Source organism: Eurosta solidaginis, chromosome 2 (genome assembly GCF_040869045.1).
Source record: "Eurosta solidaginis isolate ZX-2024a chromosome 2, ASM4086904v1, whole genome shotgun sequence".
Taxonomy (NCBI): Eukaryota; Metazoa; Arthropoda; class Insecta; order Diptera; family Tephritidae; genus Eurosta; species Eurosta solidaginis.
In genome coordinates this window covers 2768414-2787430 of record NC_090320.1, presented here as the reverse complement: position 1 = coordinate 2787430, position 19017 = coordinate 2768414, and the positions used below count along the sequence as shown (strand labels likewise).

Below are 19017 nucleotides of genomic sequence, written 5' to 3'. Positions count from 1 at the left end.
GTTAATATACTCTGTGAGCTCTGCTCAACTGAGTATAAAAACATTAACACAGCAATATATCAGCACTCTGATGTTTGTGAGTGTACTCAGCTTGTAGTAGCAAATGTGCTCAGTCACTTTTTTTGAAAAATTGTATTTTAATGCCGTTTTAAAACTGAATTCAAAATAAAACGATCACAAAAAAAATTTTGATTTTTAATTTTTACGTGCTGTGGGCAATGACGTGTAAATGTGCTAAGTCATCAGTTGTTCAAAAAAAAATGTGCTAAGTCAACCAGTCAGTAATATCAATCTGAATTACTAGTTATTTCTTTGTGCGCGCATTTTATTTAATTATTTAATTCATTCAGTCTAAAAGTACATGCTTTGTTGTTGTTGTTGTATTAACGATAAAGACACTCCCCGAAGGTTTTGGGCCGATGTTGATGGTCCTTTGCCGGATATAGATCCGGTACGTTCCGGTAGCAAAGCACTATTAAGGTACTAGCCCGGCCATCTCGGGAACGATTTTTATGACCACATTTTGGTTTTTGAGATATCCTAACCTAAAAGTGCAAAAAACACCGTTTTTGCCCATATTTGAGGTTATGTAGCATTGCAGATGTTTTCTTTCACCAAAATTAAAGGTTGGCATCTTTAAGTCTTCTTCTTTCAAATGGCGTTGAGTTTCAAATATCATTTTCTTTCGCTGAGATATCGCATTTTGAAATTTTCATGTTTCTAAATTTCCCTACACCTGAAAATCGATTGAGATAACATAGACATGATATAGTCGATTACTAATTTTCTTGAATTGAGTCCTATTTTTCTTAAAATTTTGTCTCACACCTTAAGTTTGCTAACTCACCACACCCCTACACTATCTAACCCTCGGGGTACCAAGTCACACACAGCCCTAACCCCTAGAAACCACCCCTATCATACCGCAAGCAGGCTAACCCACTTGGCCCTGGGGACAGCGTTTACTCGCATATATTTCCTAAAATAAGTCTTATTTATCTAGGTATCTCACACCACAAGTGGGCTAACCAACTTAACTGTTAACCCATCAACTTCCGTATCCCCTAACCCCTAGAAACCACTCCTACCACACCACAAAATTTCAGAATACGATATATCAGCAAAAAAAAATGATATCTGAGCAAACTCAACGCCATTTGAAAGAATAAGACTTGTATTCAAAGATGCCATCCTTTAATTTTGGTGAAAGAAAACAACTGCAAGGCTGCATAACCTCAAATATGGGCAAAAACGGTGTTTTTTGCACTTTTAGGTTGGGATATCTCAAAAACCAGAGCTTATAGAGCAATTTTGAGGCCAGATTTCGATTCATCGCATCAAAATCCTTCGAAAATATATAGTCCGGTTCCTGGGTCTGAGATGCTGTCGGCCTGTGTAATCTATTATGCTGAAGATCACGGACTGGAATATATGGAATGAACAAATTAGATAAATCAGAGCAATTCATGCTAGAGTTTATTTTATTATAGGCAAGCAATTTGCGCCTGCTGGTATGTGATGGGGGCCGTCTGTTCAGTGAAGCATACGTAAAGCAATATTTGTAAAAATTGTTTGATCTCCCTCAATTTTATAGGAGTTAGATTCATAGAAAGGATTCCATATTATTGAGCAATATTCAAGACCACTTCTGACCAAGGATATATAAAGTGCCTTCAACGTCATAGGGTCCTTAAATTCACTGGTGTTACGGCTACTGAAGCCAACTATTGCAACAAATTTTGAAACAATGAAGCTAATGTGACTAGAAAAAGAGAGTTTGGAGTCAAAAAATACACCAAAGTGTTTACACTCTGGACAACGATTAAGAGATTTAGCATTTAGTTTGTAGATAAAGTATGTGGCAGTTTTTTTTTATACTCAGTGAGCAGAGCTCACAGAGTATATTAAGTTTGATTGGATAACGGTTGGTTGTACAGGTATAAAGGAATCGAGATAGATATAGACTTCCATATATCAAAATCATCAGGATCAAAAAAAAATTTGATTGAGCCATGTCCGTCACAGGATAACTTGAGTAAATTTTGAGGTATCTTGATGAAATTTTGTATGTAGGCTCCTGAGCACTCATCTCAGATCGCTATTTAAAATGAACGATATCGGACTATAACCACGCCCACTTTTTCGATATCGAAAATTTCGAAAAACCGAAAAAGTGCGATAATTCATTACCAAAGACAGATAAAGCGATGAAACTTGGTAGATGGGTTGAACATATGACGCGGAATAGAAAATTAGTAAAATTTTGGACAATGGGCGTGGCACCGCCAACTTTTAAAAGAAGGTAATTTAAAAGTTTTGCAAGCTGTAATTTGGCAGTCGTTGGAGATATCATGATGAAATTTGACAGGAACGTTACTCCTATTACTATATGTACGCTTAATAAAAATTAGCAAAACCGGAGAAGGACCACGCCCACTTTTAAAAAAAAATTTTTTTTTAAGTAAAATTTTAACAAAAAATTTAATATATTTACAGTATATAAGTAAATTATGTCAACATTCAACTCCAGTAAAAATATGGTGCAAGAAAATACAAAAATAAAAGAAAATTTCACAATGGGCGTGGCTCTGCCCTTTTTCATTTAATTTGTCTAGGATACTTTTAATGCGTCGAACAAAAATTTACCAATCCTTTTGAAATTTGGTAGGGGCATAGATTTTATGACGTTAACTGATCTCTGTGAAAATGGGCGAAATCGGTTGAAGCCACGCCCAGCTTTTCGATATCGAAAATTACGAAAAATGAACAAAATGCCATAATTCTATACCAAATACGAAAAAAGGGATGAAACATGGTAATTGGATTGGTTTATTGACGCAAAATATAACTTTAGAAAAAACTTTGTAAAATGGGTGTGACACCTACCATATTAAGTAGAAGAAAATGAAAAAGTTCTGCAGTGTGAAATAAAAAACCCTTAAAATCTTGGCAGGCCTTACATATATAAATAAATTAGCGATATCCAACAGATGATGTTCTGGGTCACCCTGGTCTACATTTTGGTCGATATCTGGAAAACGCATTCACATATACAACTACCACCACTCCCTTTTAAAACTCTCATTAATACCTTTAATTTGATACCAATATCGTACAAGCAAATTCTAGGGTCACCCCTGGTCCACCTTTATGGCGATATCTCGAAAAGGCGTCCACCTATAGAACTAAATCCCACGCCCTTTTAAAATACTCATTAACACCTTTCATTTGATACCCATATCGTACAAGCATATTCTAGAGTCACCCTTGGTCCACCTTTATGGCGATATCTCGAAAAAGCGACCACCTATAGAACGAAGACCCACTCCCTTTTAAAAATACTCATTAACACCTTTCAGTTGATACCCATATCGTACAAACAAAGTATAAGTTGCGATACCTCGAAAAGGCGTCCACCTATAGAACTAAGGCACACCCCCTTTTAAAACACTCATTAACACCTTTCATTTGATACCCATATCGTGCAAAAAAATTCTAGAGTCAACCCTGATCCACCTTTATGGCGATATCCCTAAATGGCGTCCACCTATAGAACTATGGCCCACTCCCTCACAAAATACTCTTTAGTGCCTTTCATTTGATAGACATGTCATACAAACACATTCCAGGGTTTCCCTCGGTTCATTTTCCTACATGGTTATTTTCCCTTATGTTGTCACCATAGCTCTCAACTGAGTATGTAATGTTCGGTTACACCCGAACTTAACCCTCCTTACTTGTTTTTATTAAGACACAACACAGCATTTGTTTGAATTTAAAAAATAAATTATTGTCTGCGCACCATCCGCGAAAAGAGTCCAGATCAGAACCGTTAGAAATAGTTTGACAAATTAATAGTATTTTTTGTGAAATATATAGTTTTAGTGTTATATTTCAATCATTAAAGGGGAGGAGTGATGGGTAAGTCAGGAGAAAAAATTTGTTTTGAGTGCGGAAATTGTGCTAAGTCATAAAATAGCTGCTGAGTTGGCATACATGATTTTTATTTATCTTTTTCAAAGCTTCTACACTCAAAAGCATTGCAATTAAGGCATCCTCATTCACAGTTTTCAAAAAAAGAAGGGTATTTCAAAAATTATGCAGTTTTTTTCGTCTCCTGTAAAATTCGTAAAAATTGACTTAGCACATTTTCACATTAAGCTAACGATAGTGCTCCGCTTATCACAGCTAGGGTCCTGGGTTCAACTCCCGGGCAAAGTAACATCAAAAATCTATATATATAAAAGAAAGTGATGTTAGTTACACTACGCATAACTCAAGAACGGATGAACCGATTTGGCTGAAAATAGGAAAAGCTTAAACTTAAGCTAGCCCAACCCTCGATATTTTTTAAAAAACAAGTGTAATAAATTTAATTAACCCGTATTAAATTAGCATTAAATATTGTGCAATTTAGTACGGTATCGTTTTTTGATTGGGCTGGAAAGGTTGGGCTAGCTTAAGGGACCTTACAAAATGAAATCCACACAATCATAGTCCTGCATAAGTGGTACACCTGAAACAAAAACAAAAAATAACAACACCTGTTGATTGTTTGTTGAATTGTCTCTATTCTTTTTTCCATCACTGTAAGTATTTGCACAATTGAATTGATATATTAATTTGAGAACGATCATGTGATATGTGTACAATACCTAATTATTTTTTATCTTTTAGTATTATTATTACTTAATGTAAGTATTGTTTTCAATAAAACCGCTTCACTTAAAATTTTTTTTTTTAATTATTTTATTTTCTAAAATCGGACCACAAATACGATTTTTTGAAATATTTCGATACTTGCGCCAAAAACGACTTAGAACGAAGACAATTTTGTATGCCTAGATATGCATACTCGCCAGATGCAATTTTGTTTATTTTTATTTTTTCCAAATGAGTTTTTATCTATAGTAATGAGCGAGCAGATGAAGGTAAACCGTCAACACCTAAGACTCTTAGCAAGCCTAACAAGTCATCTAGCTGATTATGGGGAATATTGTTACGCATTGCATACAATATAACTTGTTTAATTTTGAAATCAGTTTGTTTTGAATTTTCATTTTCAAAATCTTTAAGCGACACCACTGTATCCTCAATTTCAAAAAATCTATCTGAACATTTATCATTTTCACCATCTTCTAACTTCGCTCTTTTTATTTCAAAATGTGAATGTGATCCTGCTAAAGCTCTCTTTATTTTTTCCAAGCACACTAAATTTTTTATTGTTTTATTATTAATTTTCGATAGCTTCCAATAACATTTAGAAGTTTAAAACTGTATTAATTATATTATTATTCTAACGTTCATAAGTTTGTTGCCAAAATCTTACTTAATTGGACCGCGCACAATACAAATATGTTGAAACTCTTCCGCTGCACTAGAAAAAAAATTTAAATATAAGTTTTTATCCGCGCACAAATTATGTTGATTGAGCACTATACGTACCTCTCTTTGGAGTCCACATTAAATATTTATTAATAATTATATAAATCAATTGTAAGTATCAATTGATCGGTTTTTATATAGCCTACTTCTATGTAGTGTATGTTTTCAAAATTTGTAGCAAATTTGAAGTATTTTGCTTGTAAAATACTTAGAAAATACCGCCTATGTGATGCAGTTTTTACCGGAAAAGATACAGAAACATTACCAAAAACTTCTTCTTCCCAACTTATGGTATAAATTAAACAAAAAATAGAGTAATATACTTGGAAGATTCCTAAAAATTATTGAAAACATACATATATTTTAAATTGGTAATTATGATGGAGGACTACTTAAAATTTAGCAAATGTTTATTTACTCTCGCTTCATTGGTGTTGTATGTTTGAAATTTTTATGTTTGTGTTGGTATTTTCGGTAGCCGATGTTTGCCGGGTAAGGCTAAATTTGATAGGGACAATGTTGCTTTTAAATTTAATAATTTAAAATTTCGTGGTTGCAATTTTTCGTGAATATTCTTGCTTCTATTTTGAAATTTTATTAGAATCTACCCTGATGCTCTTTATATCCTTTGTAATAGAAAATGTTTTATGTTTGCAAAAATCTCATTAGGCCAAAAGAAACATATTTATGTGTTTACATATTCGAGCAATTTTTAATATTTGCTTGTGGTTGAATTAATTTGAATCCAAATTTAACACAAAAAAATAGCAAAAGAAACATCAAGGTTTAATCAGAATTTTTCTATTACCTCTAAAATTTGTGTGAAAGTAAGGAAATGCATTAAGAGGGTGAAAGTACTCGGAGAATTAAATGGAATTAAAACTCAAATATTTAAAGTGGAATGAAACAAGAAAAACATTTTTAGCAATTTTTTTACGGTGTTTGTTTCTGAGAACTCTGAACTATAAAACAACTACTAAAGTTTGAGACTATATCAGACCAGTGAAAAACAATTACCAATTTTTCTGAAGTAAACCTTAAGATTTATTTGTCCGACCAAACAATTTTTGGGAACAAAATTTGTGTTTACGTATAAGGCAGATAAACTTTAAGGTTCACATGAGAAAACGGCCCTAAATATATTAATGTAGAAAAGGCAATACATAAATTAAGTACAACTATAATGTAAAAAGTATTATGTACATATCGTTAGCTTAATTCCCAAAAGCCCCAACTAACAGATTCTTCGAAACTGCTTTTTTTTACAGGTTTTGGTATGGTACATTAAAATACACCCCAGTAACACTTTTTTAGAGTTAGAAAACCAATAAAAACGGTGTTATGACACTTTTAGAAGTAATAAAATATCTTGTTTGCTTCTTTTGTAAAATTGTAAACTTGTTGGTTGGGGCCGTTGTGAATTAAGCTAACTATATATAAAAAAAATTGTAAATAGTAGAAAACAAAATAAAATCTCTTCAAAAGGCCAAATGGAAGAAATTATGTTAGCTGCTTTAAGAAAACCTTTAATCCGTATACGCAGATATACCCCCTATAAAATGGAAAATGCCTAAGTTGTTTAATTACTTTTGCCCATTTTAAGTATATTGTCGATCCTTGATTCTTTCCCAACTGCCTCTCCTTTGTCTTAAATATTGATTGCGACATTTTGACATGCGTAGTTTTTGCAACTTTATTATTTTTATTCTTAAGTACACATTTAGGCACAATTGTTTGGCTCATGACTAAGTGCACTAATTTTATTAGTATTCAAAGCAAACCTCTGTTTTGAACACGTTGTCTAAAAGCGCATTAAGGTGTGCTGCCTTTTGATAACATTTTTATTACTTCGGTCTGTCTATTGCCTTAAAGAAAAAAGTATATGAGTGACTTGGACTTTTTCTAGAGATTTTTTAGTTAGCAATATATTTTTAATTAAAACAAGTAAGGAATGCTAAGTTCGGGTGTAACCGAACATTACATACTCAGTTGAGAGCTATGGAGACAAAATAAGGAAAATCACCATGTAGGAAAATGAACCTAGGGTAACCCTGGAATGTGGTTGTATGACATGTGTATCAAATGGAAGGTATTAAAGAGTATTTTAAGAGAGAGTAGGCCATAGTTCTATGGATGGACGCCATTTAGGGATATCGCCATAAAGGTGGACCAGGGCTGACTCTAGAATTTGTTTGTACGATATGGGTATCAAATGAAAGGTGTTACTGAGCATTTTAAGAGGGAGTGGGCCTTAGGTCTATCGGTGTCCGCCTTTTCGAGATATCGCCATTAAGGTGGACCAGGGGTGACTCTAGAATGTGTTTGTACGATATGGGTATCAAATGAAAGGTGGTAATGAGTATGTTAAAAGGGAATGGGCTTTAGTTCTATAGGTGAACGCCTTTTCGAGAAATCGCCGTTAGGGTGGGCCAGGGGTGACTCTAGAATGTTTGTACGATATGGGTATAAAACGAAAGGTGTTACTGAGCATTTTAAGAGGGAGTGGGCATTAGGTCTATAGGTGGACGCCTTTTCGAGATATCGCCATTAGGGTGGGCCAGGGGTGACTCTAGAATGTTTGTACGATATGGGTATCAAACGAAAAGTGTTACTGAGCATTTTAAGAGGGAGTGGGCATTAGGTCTATAGGTGGACACCTTTTCGAGATATCGCCATTAGGGTGGGCCAGGGGTGACTCTAGAATATTTGTACGATATGGGTATCAAACGAAAAGTGTTACTGAGCATTTTAAGAGGGAGTGGGCATTAGGTCTATAGGTGGACGCCTTTTCGAGATATCACCATTAGGGTGGGCCAGGGGTGACTCTAGAATGTTTGTACGATATGGGTATCAAACGAAAAGTGTTACTGAGCATTTTAAGAGGGAGTGGGCATTAGGTCTATAGGTGGACGCCTTTTCGAGATATCGCCATTAGGGTGGGCCAGGGGTGACTCTAGAATGTTTGTACGATATGGGTATCAAACGAAAAGTGTTACTGAGCATTTTAAGAGGGAGTGGGCATTAGGTCTATAGGTGGACGCCTTTTCGAGATATCGCCATTAGGGTGGGCCAGGGGTGAATCTAGAATGTTTGTACGATATGGGTATCAAACGAAAGGTGTTACTGAGCATTTTAAGAGGGAGTGGGCATTAGGTCTACAGGTGGACGCCTTTTCGAGATGTCGCCATTAGGGTGGGCCAGGGGTGACTCTAGAATGTTTGTACGATATGGGTATCAAACGAAAAGTGTTACTGAGCATTTTAAGAGGGAGTGTGCATTAGGTCTATAGGTGGACGCCTTTTCGAGATATCGCCATTAGGGTGGGCCAGGGGTGACTCTAGAATGTTTGTACGATATGGGTATCAAACGAAAATTGTTACTGAGCATTTTAAGAGGGAGTGGGCATTAGGTCTATAGGTGGACGCCTTTTCGAGATATCGCCATAAAGGTGGACCAAGGGTGACTCTAGAATGCTTATACGATATGGGTATCAAACGAAAGGTGTTACTGAGCATTTTAAGAGGGAGTGGGCATGAGGTCTATAGGTGGACGCCTTTTCGAGATATCGTCATTAGGGTGGGCCAGGGGTGACTCTAGAATGTGTTTGTACGATATGGGTATCAAACGAAAGGTGTTACTGAGCATTTTAAGGGGGAGTGGGCATTAGGTCTATAGGTGGACGCCTTTTCGAGATATCGCCATTAGGGTGGGCCAGGGGTGACTCTAGAATGTTTGTACGATATGGGTATCAAACGAAAGGTGTTACTGAGCATTTTAAGAGGGAGTGGGCATTAGGTCTATAGGTGGACGCCTTTTCGAGATATCGCCATTAGGGTGGGCCAGGGGTGACTCTAGAATGTGTTTGTACGATATGGGTATCAAATGAAAGGTGGTAATGAGTATTTTAAAAGGGAGTAATCCTTAGTTCTATAGGTGGACGCCTTTTCGAGATATCGCCATAAAGGTGGACCAAGGGAGACTCTAGATTGTTTGTACGATATGGGTATCAAACAAAAGGTGTTACTGAGCATTTTAAGAGGGAGTGGGCATTAGGTCTATAGGTGGACGCCTTTTCGAGATATCGCCATTAGGGTGGGCCAGGGTGACTCTAGAATGTGTTTGTACGATATGGGTATCAAATGAAAGGTGGTAACGAGTATTTTAAAAGGGAGTAATCCTTAGTTCTATAGGTGGACGCCTTTTCGAGATATCGCCATAAAGGTGGACCAAGGGAGACTCTAGAATGTTTTTACGACATGGGTATCAAACGAAAGGTGTTACTGAGTATTTTAAGAGGGAGTGGGCATTAGGTCTATAGGTGGACGCCTTTTCGAGATATCGCCATTAGGGTGGGCCAGGGGTGACTCTAGAATGTGTTTGTACGATATGGGTATCAAATGAAAGGTGGTAATGAGCATTTTAAGAGGGAGTGGGCATTAGGTCTATAGGTGGACGCCTTTTCGAGATATCGCCATTAGGGTGGGCCAGGGTGACTCTAGAATGTGTTTGTACGATATGGGTATCAAATGAAAGCTGTTAATGTGTGTTTTGAAAAGGAGTGATCCTTAGTTCCATAGGTGGACGACGTTTCGAGATATCGCCATAAAGGTGGACCAGGGGTGTCTCTAGAATGTGTTTGTACGATATGGGAATCAAATGAAAGGTGTTACTGAGCATTTTAAGAGGGAGTGGGCATTAGGTCTATAGGTGGACGCCTTTTCGAGATATCGCCATTAGGGTGGGCCAGGGGTGACTCTAGAATGTTTGTACGATATGGGTATCAAACGAAAAGTGTTACTGAGCATTTTAAGAGGGAGTGGGCATTAGGTCTATAGGTGGACGCCTTTTCGAGATATCGCCATTAGGGTGGGCCAGGGGTGACTCTAGAATGTGTTTGTACGATATGGGTATCAAATGAAAGGTGGTAATGAGTATTTTAAAAGGGAGTAATCCTTAGTTCTATAGGTGGACGCCTTTTCGAGATATCGCCATAAAGGTGGACCAAGGGAGACTCTAGAATGTTTGTACGATATGGGTATCAAACGAAAGGTGTTACTGAGCATTTTAAGAGGGAGTGGGCATTAGGTCTATAGGTGGACGCCTTTTCGAGATGTCGCCATTAGGGTGGGCCAGGGGTGACTCTAGAATGTTTGTACGATATGGGTATCAAACGAAAAGTGTTACTGAGCATTTTAAGAGGGAGTGTGCATTAGGTCTATAGGTGGACGCCTTTTCGAGATATCGCCATTAGGGTGGGCCAGGGGTGACTCTAGAATGTTTGTACGATATGGGTATCAAACGAAAATTGTTACTGAGCATTTTAAGAGGGAGTGGGCATTAGGTCTATAGGTGGACGCCTTTTCGAGATATCGCCATAAAGGTGGACCAAGGGTGACTCTAGAATGCTTATACGATATGGGTATCAAACGAAAGGTGTTACTGAGCATTTTAAGAGGGAGTGGGCATTAGGTCTATAGGTGGACGCCTTTTCGAGATATCGCCATTAGGGTGGGCCAGGGGTGACTCTAGAATGTTTGTACGATATGGGTATCAAACGAAAGGTGTTACTGAGCATTTTAAGAGGGAGTGGGCATTAGGTCTATAGGTGGACGCCTTTTCGAGATATCGCCATTAGGGTGGGCCAGGGGTGACTCTAGAATGTGTTTGTACGATATGGGTATCAAATGAAAGGTGGTAATGAGTATTTTAAAAGGGAGTAATCCTTAGTTCTATAGGTGGACGCCTTTTCGAGATATCGCCATAAAGGTGGACCAAGGGAGACTCTAGATTGTTTGTACGATATGGGTATCAAACAAAAGGTGTTACTGAGCATTTTAAGAGGGAGTGGGCATTAGGTCTATAGGTGGACGCCTTTTCGAGATATCGCCATTAGGGTGGGCCAGGGTGACTCTAGAATGTGTTTGTACGATATGGGTATCAAATGAAAGGTGGTAACGAGTATTTTAAAAGGGAGTAATCCTTAGTTCTATAGGTGGACGCCTTTTCGAGATATCGCCATAAAGGTGGACCAAGGGAGACTCTAGAATGTTTTTACGACATGGGTATCAAACGAAAGGTGTTACTGAGTATTTTAAGAGGGAGTGGGCATTAGGTCTATAGGTGGACGCCTTTTCGAGATATCGCCATTAGGGTGGGCCAGGGGTGACTCTAGAATGTGTTTGTACGATATGGGTATCAAATGAAAGGTGGTAATGAGCATTTTAAGAGGGAGTGGGCATTAGGTCTATAGGTGGACGCCTTTTCGAGATATCGCCATTAGGGTGGGCCAGGGTGACTCTAGAATGTGTTTGTACGATATGGGTATCAAATGAAAGCTGTTAATGTGTGTTTTGAAAAGGAGTGATCCTTAGTTCCATAGGTGGACGACGTTTCGAGATATCGCCATAAAGGTGGACCAGGGGTGTCTCTAGAATGTGTTTGTACGATATGGGAATCAAATGAAAGGTGTTACTGAGCATTTTAAGAGGGAGTGGGCATTAGGTCTATAGGTGGACGCCTTTTCGAGATATCGCCATTAGGGTGGGCCAGGGGTGACTCTAGAATGTTTGTACGATATGGGTATCAAACGAAAAGTGTTACTGAGCATTTTAAGAGGGAGTGGGGATTAGGTCTATAGGTGGACGCCTTTTCGAGATATCGCCATTAGGGTGGGCCAGGGGTGACTCTAGAATGTGTTTGTACGATATGGGTATCAAATGAAAGGTGGTAATGAGTATTTTAAAAGGGAGTAATCCTTAGTTCTATAGGTGGACGCCTTTTCGAGATATCGCCATAAAGGTGGACCAAGGGAGACTCTAGAATGTTTGTACGATATGGGTATCAAACGAAAGGTGTTACTGAGCATTTTAAGAGGGAGTGGGCATAAGGTCTATAGGTGGACGCCTTTTCGATATATCGCCATTAGGGTGGGCCAGGGTGACTCTAGAATGTGTTTGTACGATATGGGTATCAAATGAAAGGTGGTAATGAGTATTTTAAAAGGAAGTAATCCTTAGTTCTATAGGCGGACGCCTTTTCGAGATATCGCCATAAAGGTGGACCAAGGGAGACTCTAGAATGTTTGTACGATATGGGTATCAAACGAAAGGTGTTACTGAGCATTTTAAGAGGGAGTGGCCATTAGGTCTATAGGTGGACGCCTTTTCGATATATCGCCATTAGGGTGGGCCAGGGTGACTCTAGAATGTGTTTGTACGATATGGGTATCAAATGAAAGGTGGTAATGAGTATTTTAAAAGGAAGTAATCCTTAGTTCTATAGGTGGACGCCTTTTCGAGATATCGCCATAAAGGTGGACCAAGGGTGACTCTAGAATGCTTGTACGATATGGGTATCAAACGAAAGGTGTTACTGAGCATTTTAAGAGGGAGTGGGCATGAGGTCTATAGGTGGACGCCTTTTCGAGATATCGTCAGTAGGGTGGGCCAGGGGTGACTCTAGAATGTGTTTGTACGATATGGGTATCAAACGAAAGGTGTTCATATTCATATTCATATTCATATTCATATTTATTGAGTCAATGGCAGAAACCTTACTGACTAGATTTACAAGTTTGCAAATTAACTTAAAACTAAGCAACTAAAATTAATTAATTCAAGGATGAGACAAATTATCTCGATAGTAAGACTCAATCCGTAACTTAAACAAAGACCTGGGCATTGCAAAGTCAAGATTTAGTATTCTGGAAATTTTATTAAACTCTTCGAGACCTCTTGTGAGAGGGGCAAAGCTAAGGTAATCGGTTCTCAGAACTTCACCGTAGAATATATTATGAGAGCGTAGAGATCTACTAGGAACTAAAAAATTTAACTGCTCCAACAGAGCTGAGCAATCAATAGTACCAGAGATAATATCGTAAATAAACATTAAATGTTGTACTGAGCGTCTGACATGCAGTGGCATAACATTTATAAGCATGCACCTGTTTATATAAGGTGGTAGGGGATTAACAAAATGTTACTGAGCATTTTAAGAGGGAGTGGGCATTAGGTCTATAGGTGGACGCCTTTTCGAGATATCGCCATTAGGGTGGGCCAGGGGTGACTCTAGAATGTTTGTACGATATGGGTATCAAACGAAAGGTGTTACTGAGCATTTTAAGAGGGAGTGGACATTAGGTATATAGGTGGACGCCTTTTCGAGATATCGCCATTAGGGTGGGCCAGGGGTGACTCTAGAATGTTTGTACGATATGGGTATCAAACGAAAGGTGTTACTGAGCATTTTAAGAGGGAGTGGGCATTAGGTCTATAGGTGGACGCCTTTTCGAGATATCGCCATTAGGGTGGGCCAGGGGTGACTCTAGAATGTGTTTGTACGATGTGGGTATCAAATTAAAGGTATTAATGAGGGTTTTAAAAGCGAGCGGCCCTTAGATGTATATGTGAAGGCGTTCTCGCGATATCGACCAAAATGTGGACCAGGTGATTCAGAAAATCATCTGTCGGGTACTGCTAATTTATTTATGTATGCAATACCACTAACAGTATTCCTGCCAAGATTCCAAGGGCTGTTGATTTCGTCTTGTAGAACTTTTTCATTTTCTTCTACTTAATATGGTAGGTGTCACACCCATTTTACAAAGTTTTTTCAAAAGTTATATTTTGCGTCAATAAACCAATCCGGTTACCATGTTTCATCCCTTTTTTCGTATTTGGTATAGAATTATGGCATTTTTTTCATTTTTCGTAATTTTCGATATCGATAAAGTGGGCGTGGTTATGGTCGGATTTCGGCCATTTTTTATACCAAGATAAAGTGGTGTGATGGTAGCGTGCTCCGCCTATCACACCGTATGCCCTGGGTTCAACTCCCGGGCAAAGCAACATCAAAATTTTGGAAATAAGATTTTTCAATTAGAAGAAAATTTTTCTAAGCGGGGTCGCCCCTCGGCAGTGTCTGGCAAGCGCTCCGATTGTATTTCTGCCATGAAAAGCTCTCAGTGAAAACTCATCTGCCTTGCAGATGCCGTTCGGAGTCGGCATAAAACATGTAGGTCCCGTCCGGCCAATTTGTAGGGAAAAATTAAGAGGAGCACGACTCAAATTGGAAGAGAAGCTCGGCCTTAGATCTCTTCGGAGGTTATCGCGCCTTACATTTATTTATTTATTTAAAGTGAGTTCAGATAAGTACGTGGGCTAAGTTTAGTAAAGATATATCGGTTTTTGCTCAAGTTATTGTGTTAACGGCCGAGCGGAAGGACAGACGGTGGACTGTGTATAAAAACTGGGCGTGGCTTCCACCGATTTCGCCCATTTTCACAGAGAACAGTTACTGTCATAGAATCTATGCCCCTACCAAATTTGAGATGGATTGGTAAATTTTTGTTCGACTTATGGCATTAAAAGTATTCTAGACAAACTAAATGAAAATGGGCGGAGCCACGCCCATTTTGAAATTTTCTTTTATTTTTGTATTTTGTTGCATCATATCATTACTGGAGTTAAATTTTGACTTAATTTACTTATATACAGTAAAGATATTAAATTTTTTGTTAAAATTTGAAATAAAAATTTTTTTTTTTTAAAAAGTGGGCGTGTTCTTCATCCAATTTTGCTAATTTTTATTTAGCACATATACAGTAATAGTGGTAACGTTCCTGCCTAATTTCAGCATGATATCTTCAACGACTGCCAAATTACAGCTTGCAAAACTTTTAAATTGCCTTCTTGTAAAAGTGGGCGGTGCCACGCCCATTGGCCAAAATCTTACTAATTTTCTATTCTGCGTCATAACGTCAACCCATCTACCAAGTTTCATCGCTTTAACCGCCTTTGGCAATGAATTATCGCATTTTTTCGGTTTTTCGAAATTTTCGATATCGAAAAAGTGGGCGTGGTTATAGTCCGATATCGTTCATTTTAAATAGCGATCTGAGATGAGTGCCCAGGAATCTACATACCAAATTTCATCAAGATACCTCAAAATTTACTCAAGTTATCGTGTTAACGGACAGACGGACCGACGGACGGACGGACGGACATGGCTCAATCAAATTTTTTTTCGATACTGATGATTTTGATATATAGAAGTCTATATCTATCTCGATTCCTGTATACCTGTACAACCAACCGTTATCCAATCAAAGTTAATATACTATGTGAGCTCTGCTCAACTGAGTATAAAAACTAATAAGAAAATGCGTCTCATCCTAAAAATTAGTAGCATATTTTCGTATTGGGTATCTTAATAAGATAGTATTTAAACGAAGTTTCTGCATTTTAAAGGTAAGCTATGGTAGATGGTTAATTTTGATAAAATGCGAAGGAATCTATAATAGGGGCGTGGCAGATTTCTAAAATGTGGTGAAAAATCATGAAATTGTAGTTTCTTGCTTGCAATTAAACTTTAAAATATTTACTTTCGTTCTGCTTCAAAAAAAAAAAAATGTTGATTCCTTTTAATATAACCAAATTTGTTTAACCAAAAATTACTTGTTTTCAAAAAAAGGTTAATGTATGTACTCCAACCATCCGTTTAAACATGCATTCAGCGAGATCATTCTACCGCATCAGATGTTGATTTAGATCAAATGGTCAAAGAGGTCACCTAGCAAAAGCATGCCTACCTATGTATGTAAGCATGTATGTATTTTCTTTTCATATCCTTTACATTTTGGCGTTACATACATATTTATGTTACAAAGCAAATTAAAACTTTTAAATGATTTTCCAATGAACAACATTAAATATCTGGCATCCAACTACATTAAGCTGATTCGGTTAAATCATCGAGTTTTCTCGGGAACAGGACCAGAGACCGATCAAGTCAAAGAAATCATATTTAGAATACGACTGCAAACATTGGTCATGATTATGAGAACTAACTTACATATGTTAAAACGTTTAATTTATGAGGCAATTTTTTGTAACATGCCTACATAAATTTTTCGCTAATATGGAGAGATCGCGAGCGGAGAAGGAGAGAGAGAGGGAGGAAAGGCGGGAAAATGTATGAGTGGGAGAGAGAGAGAGATGCACGGATAGAGAAAGGAAGAAGGCAGAGCGAATAAAAGGAAGATGAAAAGCCATGTATATAAACCAAAGTTATGGCAAAACAACATGTGCCGAGTCTGCTGGTCAATTATAATTCATTCTTCGTATTTGAATACAACTGATTTCAACTAACTTTTTATACCATTAGTTTTGAATACAATGGACGCATTGAGACTATGTGAGGTATTTTTTGAGCAGCCATCTCAATCTAACTAAGCAATATATTCTATCCGTCTATCAAACCCATAGTGAGAACAACTGTTGTCATCGGTCCGACGTGGGAACAATGAAAACCAGGACTCATTATAAGTTGTTTAATAAAAAAGAATGTGAGCCTAAACTTGTTACTTAATAAATCACTGTAATATTTTTCTCTAAAGGTTTTGTTATTGTTAAAAAAAATCTTAAAATTTGATACACCCTAATGAATGTATGTGTTAATGTTGTACACACTTATAACAGAAAATGAAAACGTGTTAAATTTGCATTGGCTGCCAGAAGAAAGCAATTATAGAGAAATTTCTATGGACAATGTTTAAACTTTTTTTGCAAATAAAGGAAATATAATTTTCGCTATCGGTGAAACAACAATGTTATTGAGAAAATATATACGACTCAAGGTTGTTCCATAATATTTTTGTTTGTTTGCTTACTCTTATATTTCTATACCCTATATCTACGTACATATGTATTTTCAATTAGCGAAAACAGGTAATCTAAACAATGAGGTTGATAAAGTATTTATTTCAATTTATTAAGAAAAACTTTATTTGCGGCTTATATGTGGAACAACAATTCCAAGAGTTACAAGCAAATAATATTTAATTTATTTATTATGCTATAAAACGTTATTACTAGGAAGCTAATTTAAATGGAAAGTCCGCTTTATATATTAGAGTATAAAATAATTATTTATCATTTTAATCATATATCTATGTATATACAAATATGATAAATTTCATATCAAAACCGATATGTATTGAACCCGACCCCCTCAGATTTTGATGAAATTTATACTTTACCTACACAAACACAACCTCATTTTTAGAAATAGCATTTTTGAAAAATTGTGGGCGTGACGAGGTGTTGGAAAGAATTCAGATCGGTTTTCGAAAACATACACTGTAAAAAATTCTTAATACACTGACAAAATTTATTTGTCTAAAATAAAATTTTAAACTTGAAAAAAACTTCCAAGGCAAGCGTTTTAAAATAAAACATATTTTTTTTATAAAAGTCTATTTAATATATATAACATATCCAAAAACTAAAATGGCGTTTTTCTTCTTTTTTTATAAAAATTTTTAAGTAAATTCATCTATATTTTGATATCATAGTGTTTTTGAGCTGTGATAACTATGGAAGGGCTCAACCGATTTCCAAGATCTTGGTACTATTAGAAAGTTATTCTAATCGGCTATCGAAATCGTACACTGAGAAAATTTTTTTTACACTGTGAAGAATTTTTTTTGTTGTTTTTAAATGCTTGATCTTTGTAATTTTTTCCAAGTTTAGTTTTTAAAAAACTTAAAAAAAAAATGGGTTTTCAGCGAAATAAAAATTCTTACAGTATACGTTTTCAGAAGCCTATTTGATTACCTTTCTAATGGTACCAAGATCTTGGAAATCGGTTGAGCCTTTCCGTAGTTATGACAGCTCAAAATACTATGATATCAAAATATAGAGAGACTAGCAGACCCGGCGGACGTTGTTCTGCCCTAAATTTGGCCTATCTGCCCTACCCCTCTACACTTTTTCCTAATCTTTTTATTCACTCCTCCCTCCGTCATCTCCATCTTCGTCTCATTCTATCTCTTTTTCAGTCTCCTTTTCTCTTTTCTCTTCTCTCAAGGTTTTCTCCTTCTTCTTCATCTCTTACTGCCAATCCCAGAGGGTGGTATGTATTTTGTTCCAGTCCCACCCCGAGTCTCAGTCTTAGTCCCAGTCCTAGTCCTAATCCCAGACCCAGTCCGCCTCTGGTATACTTCCCGGAAAAAAGCATCGTAAATATTAATATAGGCAAATTTATATATGAAATTTCAGGCAAATCGAATAGGACGTATGTAAATAGGTATGTGGGTATTATTAATTCTTGTCTTTATTTCGGCTTCGCATGCATATTTATCAGTTTTGCCTGGTTGATGCGACTAAATTGAATATCACAATGAACTTTAGAGCTCTCAGCAACAGCTTTCATTTGATATCCATAATACACACCCTAGAAAAGAAGAAAAAATACGCCATTTTAGTTTTTGGATTTGTTATATATATTAAATAGACCTTTCTTAAAAAAAAATATATTTTATTTTAAAACGCTTGGCCTTTGAAGTTTTTTTATACTCAGTTGAGCAGAGCTCACAGAGTATATTAACTTTGATTGGATAACGGTTGGTTGTACAGGTATAAAGGAATCGAGATATATCAAAATCATCAGTATCGAAAAAAATTTGATTGAGCCATGTCCGTCCGTCCGTCCGTCTGTCCGTTATCACGATAACTTGAGTAAGTTTTGAGGTATCTTGATGAAATTTGGTACGTAGGTTCCTGGGCACTCATCTCAGATCGCTATTTAAAATGAACGATATCGGACTATAACCACGCCCACTTTTTCGATATC

The 19017-nt window shown here is 36.9% G+C and overlaps 1 protein-coding gene across 1 annotated transcript in view; it reads left to right on the top strand.

Moving 5' to 3' along the window:
• LOC137239114 (centaurin-gamma-1A-like) overlaps positions 1-19017 on the top strand; it is a 455958-nt gene that overhangs the window by 369747 nt on the left and 67194 nt on the right. The window lies entirely within an intron of this gene.